This window comes from Ascidia mentula, chromosome 2, assembly GCF_947561715.1.
Source record: "Ascidia mentula chromosome 2, kaAscMent1.1, whole genome shotgun sequence".
Classification (NCBI taxonomy): domain Eukaryota; kingdom Metazoa; phylum Chordata; class Ascidiacea; order Phlebobranchia; family Ascidiidae; genus Ascidia; species Ascidia mentula.
In genome coordinates this window covers 13809894-13821197 of record NC_138567.1, presented here as the reverse complement: position 1 = coordinate 13821197, position 11304 = coordinate 13809894, and positions in this window count along the sequence as shown.

Genomic DNA, 11304 nt, shown 5'->3' with positions numbered 1-11304 from the left:
GTATTCTGCAGCAGTAAAGCCAGTTTCAAAAACACGCCAATTAAACTAACCCGACAGCGTCGCCCAAGAAAAACAGTCTAGGGTCAGACGCGACACTTACTCTGCAATCTTTGTACATCTTCGTCTTGCAGAGATGGCAGAAACACTGCTTACGGAAGTTGTAATTATATTTTAAAAATTCACGCCTGTTACCCGCACACGACAAGGCCAAACTAAGGAGTTGCCTTCTTGGTGGGACTATAGATGACTTAATGAGCGGAGCATTGGAGCAAGACATTGTCCCAAATTGGACTGAAATAGCGACAAGTATTCAGCAGGAGGATAGTCATTGATTTGATTAAACATTTTGAATAAATAAATGTCGACGTATGTTCCTTTTTTCAAAACGTTTTTAAATTTTGTGTTATTTCTTGTCTGTTAATATTCGTTTTTCCTTAACTTGGAGTTTAAAAATTAAAAAATGTTAATGCTTGGCCAGTTGTGCGGATAAAACTTTCGTGCCACAAAAAAGTGAGGACAGTCTGTGAAAAGGTTGAAAAGCACTGCACTAGAGGATGTAGCAGTGATGGACTAGCAAAACCCCATGCTAGAAGACCATATATTAAGCGAGAGTGTATTAGCGCATGATACACAGTTCGTAGTGTGTCTTGGCCTATGTGGTGCTTATGCTTTTACATGATAGCGATGCTTTTAGCTATTTTTTTACAGACCATGCTAATGTGCGGATCCCATAAAAGTTGGCTATCCAACACTATGCCAAGATATTTAGCTGTCTCCACCTGTTCAAGCGCGATGCCATTGATTTTCAGGTGAAATGACTTGTTGTTTAATTTTTTACATCTGGAGAAGAGCATGAACTTGGTTTTCTGGCAATTAACTGTTGGTTTGTTGGATTGCATCCATGTATTGACCTTTTCAACACACTATTAATCATGAAACAAAAAATCATAAACGAACTTGATAAAACAAGATTGCCTAATACATAATCGACAGGATCTGCTGGTTTTATAATCCATGTGTGAAGCCGATATATTCATCCAGAACAGTAACTCTTGTAACATGAACTAGAGGCACAGCATCACAAATATTATGAGGTCACACAACAAATTTGAACTTATTTTTAATGCGCTTGAGCAAAACGATAGGTCATCAATCTCAAATGCCAAGTAATTTGACACAGAGACATGTTAAGCAAAGTTGTGACGTCACAATAACACTAGAACGCTGCAATGTGGAACATCGATGATGCAGTCGCTCAACTGTTCATGAAATGATTCTTTTTCACAGTCTTCCCTCAATTTGTAGCTAAAAGGTAAACTTTTACCCTTGTTTTGGATTCGATGCGATTTTTCCCTGCTTGAGTGAAACCGAATCCAACTGCCTCCAACACTTTAATGTTGTGAACACAGTCAGCCAATGATTCAGCATTTTTATCCGTCAGGCGGTTGTCGGAAAGACTGAGAAGCTCCATTTAAACAACAAAATGATATAAAACTTAGTTGTCATGGCAACGAAATCTAAGCAAATACTTCTCTCAACCCACAACAGAAGTTGGAATTGTAAAATTTGCAACGTTTCCTTGTTTTATTGATTTCCATCAAGTCGCTTACCGGCTTCTTTCGGAGTTTGATCTACTTAGATAGGTGTTTGGCGCCAACGCTGGTCAGACCAGAATCGCGCAGATACACTTTTTAAACATGTGAATGCAGTTTGTCACATAAACTGAAACCCGGTCTTGTATTTGGTTGTGTGTAGGTTAAAGTTAGCCGCAAAGTCATACGATGTGGTTCTCGCCTGACATCAACCCGGCTGCGATCTGGTTCAACTCGTATGCGACGTCTAGCGGAAAGTTTTATTTACTGGTACAATACGATTTAAACACTGCTGCAATAGTAAATGTTAAACTGTGGAATATATATATATAACAGCATTACCAACTAATAATGTCTGTTCACTATTGCATATGAAGGTAATTTATACTTTTTATTGCGAAAGAGTAAAATATCAAAAATAAAACCAATATTGGACGTTGATTCTTGTTTTAGTTAACAAATATTGCCGACTATCAACTAATATCAGCTCATTGTCCTACAAGTTGATGGAAACCAGTGCGGGATTCGAATCATTTTCGGATATCAAGGAAAAATCCCTCACGTCATAACATTATGACATAACATATCTTTACATTGTTTGTAAACAAAAAAACAACAAAGGTTAAGGTTAAATGCGAGCACAGATGTGTGTTTGCAAACCGAACAAACTGTCAATCTACAATACCGATGACGTCACGTCATTCGATAAAATCACTCAAGGACCTGACAGTGAGACGACGTGGTTCGTGACAAACATCCTTTACTCATGAGCGACGTCTAGCGGAACGTTATAAACCTCTAGTTTACTTGTTGGTTTTAAACAAGGGCCGACATCGACGTGAAACCGAAATAATAAGAAAATATTAGAAACATGGCATCTGGACATAACACTTACCGTATTCAAAAATCTATGGTGGAATGCACTTGAAAGCAGATTATTTGCCAAATTTGCCAATATGATTTGCCAACCCGCGTTGTTCCGAGAGTGAGGTTTTTCACATTTAACGCCACCTGGCAATCGCAACACCAGGTTTTAAACTTTCAAATTAAAAACTGATCCCCCAAAAAAGAAAACGAGAAATCTTGCTCGCATTTATTACGTAATAATCTTGAACTAATTGTGTCTAGTTTTTTCAGTGTTGATAGTACTTATATCAATTTCAGACAACTTTCCGCTCATCCGTTGATGTTTACACACTGAGGATATGTGACGAATCTTTATATTCAAGCAACATTTACATTGGTTTTTGCAAACGAATTTTATTCGTAGGCAGTGAGCGCCAAAGAGCTGTGTTTGTTCAAACTTTTCTGGGCGAACAAACGTTGACTTCGTTGCCGCCAAATCCTGCCGCTTTGCCTTGAACCGCTCGAATCAAGTTTACTGATATACTTGTAATCTGTGTGTGCGTCATATCAATCTATGCCACGAGGTGGTGCCATGGAGTTGGTATTCAACGGTTGACGGAGACTGTACAGTTACCACAAAGTAACAGTCTTGCTTTGCTATTTAGCTGGCAAGATAAGTCACACCATAGCTGCACTGATGAGACCTGGTATATTTGTATCATCTTCCCATAGCCTGGTTTAAAACCGTGGGAGGGTTCCTTGCCTTAGCCCACGTTTGCTCGTGAATTTGGCAACAAGATTAATGCAAGTCATCAAATCTGCACGAATAACACATATGTATTAAGTCGAAACAGTGGCCCAGTCTGCAGTTCACCAAGAAACACAGTTAGCTTGCTTTGAACACTTTAATGTTTTCAACAAATCCATTGATCGTTTTCAATACCGCAAGTGATATCGCACACTGGTTGCCTACGTTTAACCTGAGTAAATAAAGGCGTACGTGCGTCAATACATTACCGCGTCGACCGTGTTTGCTTGTACAAAGTTCTCATAGCAATGTTTGTCGAAACTGAACAACAAGTCAGCGCTTCCTATGTGTGGAGAATCCTGGACCATGGTTTAACGTGGAACGTTGTGAGCATTTGGTGGAATGTGATTATGGTTTTCTCGGTGTATGCGCTCGGGTAACGGACAACCTCAAGATCTCGCTGTTAAACTGTATATCTGGAATTCGAACCTCGGTTAAGCGCCCTACACATGTATGAAGAATACTTGATCAGGATTCGTGGCCAGAATATCGCGGGTTCGAATCCAGGTGTGGTTAAGAAACTTATTCACTGACTTAACCCTGGCTGCTTACCCCAACCCACGAAACAAATATTTAATGCAAGTGTAAATAAGTTAATTTCCGCTTGATATGGAGGTCGGCCAACTCCGCCAATGTTTCCAACCGTTTACGTTTTGTTAGGATTTGCTTTGGCAAATTGTTTTTCCAAGCGATTTCTGGATCGTTGCATTCTGCAGCGATTTGTGGATCGTTGCATTCTGCAGCGATTTGTGGATCGTTGCCTTCTGCAGCGATTTATGGATCGTTGCATTCTGCAGCGATTTGTGGATCGTTGCCTTCTGCAGCGATTTATGGATCGTTGCATTCCGCAGCGATTTCTGGATCGTTGCATTCTGCAGAGATTTCTGGATCGTTGCATTCTGCAGCGATTTGTGGATCGTTGCATTCTGCAGCGATTTATGGATCGTTGCATTCTGCAGCGATTTATGGATCGTTGCATTCCGCAGCGATTTATGGATCGTTGCATTCTGCAGAGATTTCTGGATCGTTGCATTTTGCAGCGATTTGTGGATGGTTGCATTCTGCAGCGATTTCTGGATTGTTGCATTCTGCAGCGTTTTGTGGATTTTTGCATTCTGCAGCGTTTTGTGGTTTGTTGTATTCTGCAGCGATTTCTGGATAGTTGCATTCTGCAGCGATTTGTGGATTGTTGCATTCTGCAACTACAATGCATGTTTGTTCGCAACATAGCAACGTGTGCTAACAACGTCCGTTTAAACGAAGTCCATGCTGCGCTGACTCATGTTCCAAACACATCAGCTAAACTACATTTAATTGTGTTCAAATCCTCTCATATTCGCCAATTTGTATGTTTTACATTACTTTACCTCACAAATTGACTGCCTTTATGTTATGTGTAGCAGTTAAACTCCAATATTTTGTTGAAATTGTCAACGACTGTTGCGACAGTTTTAGAACTACTGAAATACCAGTTTCAGTAATCAAGCAGTGCTTGGTGCAAATCAGCTTCCGGGTGGACGAACGAAGAAACAAACCAATATTCTGTCGGCGCGTGTCGACCTAGCCTAATATGAACGAGTGTCATTTTACCATCTCTTGGATCGGCTGAGCCTTGTTTGGGAAGCTAACAAAGTAATCAAGATGTGTTTGTCAAGCTTAAAGCCCCTATAACCTTGCTGCGAAATGTTTAGTAGTAAAACTCTTCCTTCCATTAAATAAAATCCTCTGTTTTTTCGGTAGGAATTATGTCCCGCAACATTCAGGCACCGACTTGACCTGAAACACGCGTATCAATAATTATGACTTTACACTAAGTAGTGTGACATCAATTAATAAACATTCACTGAATAAAAATAACTACATTTTATCAGGACACTCTCTGTTAATATGCATTGTAAATTTGTAACATAACTGTTGAAAGCGTCAACCATTTTATTGAAGGGTGATAATGCGTTTGCGTGTCATAATCCACATTACCAGGTGTTGCTTAAGGCTGATTCCCACTGGCTAACGATATAACGACAACGATCGGGAAATACCCGCGCCTCGCCCGATTTCGCAAACCGTCGCTGCGACGGCGCATGCACACTGGTACGATCGTATGTTACGCAAGTGCTTCGGTGTGTTTTGTGTAGTTCCAGTAACGTTAAAAGTTCGCGTGCAAACCTACCTTAAACCATCTTGTTTATAGAGAAATATTTGATAGAGCTCCAAAACCACAATGTTGATGCATTCAAAATTTATTCAACTTTTCAAAACACATGATCAACAACATGAAACAATTACAAATAGTTTGCTCCTATTATTTTCACAAAAAACAATTTGTTGGTTTTCGAATGTGAGTTCTAATAAAATTAAGAGATATGACATAACTTTTCTCACACAGAACATACATTATGTGAAAAACAACCCAATTTCCAGACTATAAAGTGGGTCACTTCATTGCCAACTGCTTGAAAATAAAATATTTTGCTTTTTCTCTTCTGTAAACAATAAATATGTCAATTCAATAAAGAACTAAAGGTGTTATCAGGAATTTGTTATGAATATCCGACAATATAAGTGCTTAAGCATCAAGTACAATCTAAATTATAAGTATTCTGCAAGCAATCACTGTGCCATAAGATGATTTATTTTTTTGAAGTGACAGTGTTTAATTATTACTGACAAAACTCAGCTTCGTGGCAAGCCACAAACAGCTACTGACACTACAATACTAAGCTTTATATAACTTAAGCAAATTATACTCACATTCCGTGTCAAAAATTCAATTACAGGTATATGCAGTTGATGCCCAGTCAAATTCCTGGTCCTATGTGATAGGATGTATATGTAATAAAACAAAAGCACTTTTTGATAAACTACTGCTGCTACATGCTTACATCTTGTACATATTCACTCTTACATATATTCACTCCTAAACTTGCATTTATTTGTAAGCTATTACAATTGTTATAATGATAATTTATTTAATATGACAAATATTCACTAATCACACATGAATCATTACAAATTTGCTGTAAATATTATAAAAAAAAAGGAACAATTTTTTTTTATATAAACTTTAATTATTATTCACCAGTAGTGAGCATTAAAACAATCCTAAAACACTTCTGAACAGCACAGCGAATCATATTTTCAACTCTACAATAAACCATTTTCGCTACGACGCGCTTACGACGCACGACGAAGTAGAACTCAATTCTACTTGATTGATGTAGCGTCGTTAGATCGACTTCTTTCGTCGTAAGCGGCGCCGCCGATTGCTTCTCCGACGGCGCTCCGACGCAGTGGGCATACAACTGCTGCGGTCGTAACCGTCGTATCGTAAGGCCTTTACGACGCGCTTACGACGCGCTTACGACGGCAGTGGGCATCAGCCTTTTACACAGCAACGAAAGTCAAACAAAGTTTCGCTACAAAGCTGGTACAGATTAAATGTTAATATCATTGCTGATGCGAAGCCTGAAAGTTAAAGCTGAACATTTGTAACCAGACTGCTTTGCTCACATAACAATGGACAATCAATCAGAGGTAAGTACATTTTTTGAATTCGAGAATGTTTATGTTAGTTACTTAGCCTAATATGTAGGCTACAACGCAAAATCAGGAAAAGTATTACAGAATACTTGGGTGCAAAATAAGTGGAGTTAACAACTTTGAATAAAAAAGCCAAAGCTAAGATGCTGTTAATCATTTTCAGTAAACGTTTCGAACTTATACTTGGTTCATCATCAGTACTACTACAGCAGGTTGCAGAAAAGCGTCGAGTTAACAAGGGACTGAAAGGCAGAATTAAGGGAAGCAGCAGCAACAACGAGCAACAAGCCGGAGGCATTATTGAACGCCTATAATGAACGCCTATACTGACCGAATATTATTCATAACCGTCATAAAAAAATACAGATTTTCGTTATTAAGTCTTTAACATTCAGATGCGATAATTAGACAAGTTTGGTATGGTTGGAAAGGGTTTTTAATGTAGTTTCCAACGGTGTATGAATGGTCGTGGCCGCGGTTCAAATAAGGTTGCTATGACCGATTTATGACAATGTACATTAATATTCGTCCCATAAATCGTTGAATTTTTTTATTTTTTATATCTTTTAAACCTACATGCCATTCCATGCAACCTGTTTAAAAATCATCGAAATCCATTGAGAAACGGCAAAGTTATAGGCCTTCAGAGTTTTGTCGACTAAAAAAAAAGTTTTGTCGACCAGCGTGTCGTTGGTCATTGTCGGACAAAAAGTGGTACTACGACAGAATTACGTTGTGATGCATAATCAGCTAATTTGGTCGGTTTTTTTCGGCGGTCTTTGCCAGCCTCAAAATTCAATTAAACTGTTTTTTGCTGTTAGTTGACAAAACGACAATGCTAAATTGACGGTTTGTCTCTGTCGTGTTTTCAAAAGTTCATGTATCACGTTAGCGATAATAAATGTTGTAACAACAAGAACACCCTGTCCCAGTAACTGTTGTATTATTCCACAACTAAATAAGACATAATAGGTCGAAACAGCGGCCACCTGTCTACAGCTCAAATTAACATTAAAATCCGTTTGTTGCACTTGTTTACTTGTTGTGCTCCTGTTTAATGCAATACTATACTAAACCAGTTTTACAATGTTTTCCACTCCTACGCAAAGGCTTGCTGCCAGCACTCGCACGATTCACGACCAAAGCGCCTTCTATGACGTCACACAACAATAATCGCGCTTTCGCACGATTTCGTTCGCAGCGGTAAAAATGAGACTTTGATAAGCTGTATCTCAGAAACCAGTCGTCGTATCAAGCTACTTTTTACGCCAAAAATGTTTTAAAGTTATGACCATCTCTTAGTTTAATTATTAACATATTTTATGTTTCCGTGTCACATGCACTTTAATGTGAAATATAATTTGTGTTGATGTTGTATTTATTTCTGTGCAGAATCCGAAGCTTCAGTCGGACGAGTTTGGCGAACATGAACAAGTGGATGGATCAGAAGGCAATGGTGAAGTTTGGATACCACTGTGTGTTGTTTCTGTAAAACTGACCACAATGGACCGTGATTCAATATTTCTATTTTATTTGACTTGCACCACTAAATCTTATATTTGCCGAAAAATATTAAAAACCTGATTAAATTTTAGAGGTGACAGCAAGAAGTGGTGAGGGTGAAATTCCAGCAGTTGTTGACGCATCGCCCGAAACAACCAGTGTTGTTAATGTACAACAGCAAGGAAATGTTGTGCAAAGTTCACCACAGGAAACAGGTAAAATAGTGTAACTAAACCTTAAGTAGTTTGTACATGCAAAAATGTTGGGTCTAGTTGATAATTGGTTATGGTCAAATTATGATATCAAACCTTAAATTACATTAACATGACTTCATGAAGCAGAGTTACCAGCTGTCGGAAAAACATACCTACCCTGGCCTGTTAATGGTTCTCATGTGAGAGCATAAGGTGGCGTATGACACAACAGCAATGAAATAACAACTATGTTTTAGGCCGCATCTCTGTATTTCTATGGAAAAGACTTTCCCGGTTGGGAATTGCCCTTCTCGAACTCTGTCCTGCGTAACAGTGTAAAATTATGTGTAACAATGCAATGGGTCATGCATGGGCGCCAGTGTTTTGGTTGAATGAGCGCAGATGAACAGGCTGTTGCCAGGGCGATTTTCAGCGTGTTTGGGGCAGTTTTAGTTTGTTTTTCAGGGTTATTAGTCAGGCAGTAAATTGGTAGAGGGTGCTGTTGTACATGTAGCTGAAAAACTACCCAAATATTGAGGTTGATTTTGTGAAAAAATGAATCACAGAAAGTATGTTCAATTTGTGATTTTCTGTCAGTGCGGACCCTTGGCAAGGAATTGTGGCCAAATTTATAATCGAAATAACTACTTAAACTGCTCCCCCGGGGGCATTTTGACCCTCTGTTGGCCATTATTTTGGTCAAAAAAGCAGAAAAAAGTGTAGGTTTGTTTTGTGAAAAAATGAATCACAGAAAGTCACCTCCATTTGCGATTAAGTGAAGCCACCAACCCTCCTCTACACAATTCATGAAGAATTAGATGTTTTGTAATTGTCTTGGGGCCCCACCGGGGCTGTTTGTACACCCCCTAGGACTGACAATTTAGCAGTTAGCCTTTGCAAAACCCCCCAATGTGCTGTCTTAATGCAGCTGCAATCAATTTTTTTCTGTTCAGCAATAGTAGTAACCCTTCATGAGTCATCAGACCCGGCAATTGTTTTTGGCAAACAAGAGAAACTGTAACCAGGTGCACAATAACAAATGACTTCTAAAACTCAATTTTTGGGATTTAATTGAGAGATGCGGCCTTTAACACTCAAGAAGTGTAGTTTAATACAAACTGAGCAAACACTAAATTGTTTTTAGGGGGTTAGTTTACTATTAACTCCATCTCTAAAATAGTTATTCATATCTGTTTACATTGTGCCGACATGTCTCTGCGCACAACCTCAGTCTGTGATGTCACAATGACGTCATTGATTGTGTGTTTGTACAGCTTGTCCCGACTTTTATGGCGATGTATTTTGGTGGTTTACCCACTTTGGGAGCATAGTTTAAACACCTATACCCAAAATGTGTTCATATTAACTGTGAACTTGGCCTATTAGTGTGGTGACTTGCTTCATGCTTTACTGCCCACCTGAAAGAAATTTGCAGACCACTGGTTGAAAGGCATTTCTCTCAGAGAAAATCTAATTTCCTTGTATGTGTATCTGTGTAGTGCCATTTGATTGCACTTCATATTCTTAAGGCCCGTTTACACACGAACACAGTTTGGCACGGCACAGCACAGCACAGTATGGCACACACGGCGTTTACACTACTGGAATAATCGAACACGACTACAGGGATTTCCCTGTAATAACCACGAAACTGGCAAGTGCAAGTGACAAGTTACGTTGATAATTTTTGAAGGATGTCAGTCTTGCCTTGCATTTCTCGGCCCCGCCAGCGTTATTATAAGTACAAATTGAAGTTGTTGCTATTGGCTGTACATATTCTTCAACAAAAAGCATGTACTGTTTTACACAGTTAAGGCATGTAATGTTTTGCATAATTTTTTACGACGCAAGGTAACACTACAATATGCTGAACCAAACATCACAGATTATAAAAAACAAGATGGTAGCCTATAATTGAAACAAGACAAAGGTTCCACAGCAGCATCCCGCTGAGACGCCGTTCCACACACCACTTTGTAATTCAGTTACGGCACCATTTCATACTCTTAAAAACAATCGCTCATATGTCAAACGCGGCCGCATCACACAACCACCACTAAAATAATATATGTCCTCTCCTTTCAAGCAGTCGCCTTGCACTCTCGCATCAATGTGTGCCGAAATGTGCCCAACTGTGCCCGAATTTATGCTCGTCGAGCAAAAGCGAGCACATCCTAGCACAGACCGGCACATCCCATCCCAACACAACTCAGCACGCGCGCACAATAAAACAAACACGGAATCGTCTGTAGTGTAAACGGGCCTTAAGTTAGACTTTGTTTTATTATGATAATCATTTATCTGAATAAACAGACATGTTGGCTTCCTTAAATAGTGCCTTATGCTTCAACAATCTTGTTCAAATTTTGTTGCAACAACCAGGTACAACAGAACAACATCCGTATCTTGAAGAGGAAGATCACCAACAACCAGGTACACAAAGTGCATCTTCATCTGGTTTTACAACAGAACAACATCCGCATCTTGTAGAGGAAGATCAGCAACAACCAGGTATACAAAGTGCATCTTCATCTGGTTTAACAACAGAACAACATCCGTATCTTGAAGAGGAAGATCACCAACAACCAGGTACACAAAGTGCATCTTCCTCTGGTTTAACAACAGAACAACATCCGCATCTTGTAGAGGAAGATCAGAAACAACCAGGTACACAAAGTGCATCTTCATCTGGTTTAACAACAGAACAACATCCGTATCTTGAAGAGGAAGATCAGCAACAACCAGGTACACAAAGTGCATCTTCATCTGGTTTAACAACAGAACAACATCCTCATCTCGTAGAGGAAGATCAGCAACAACC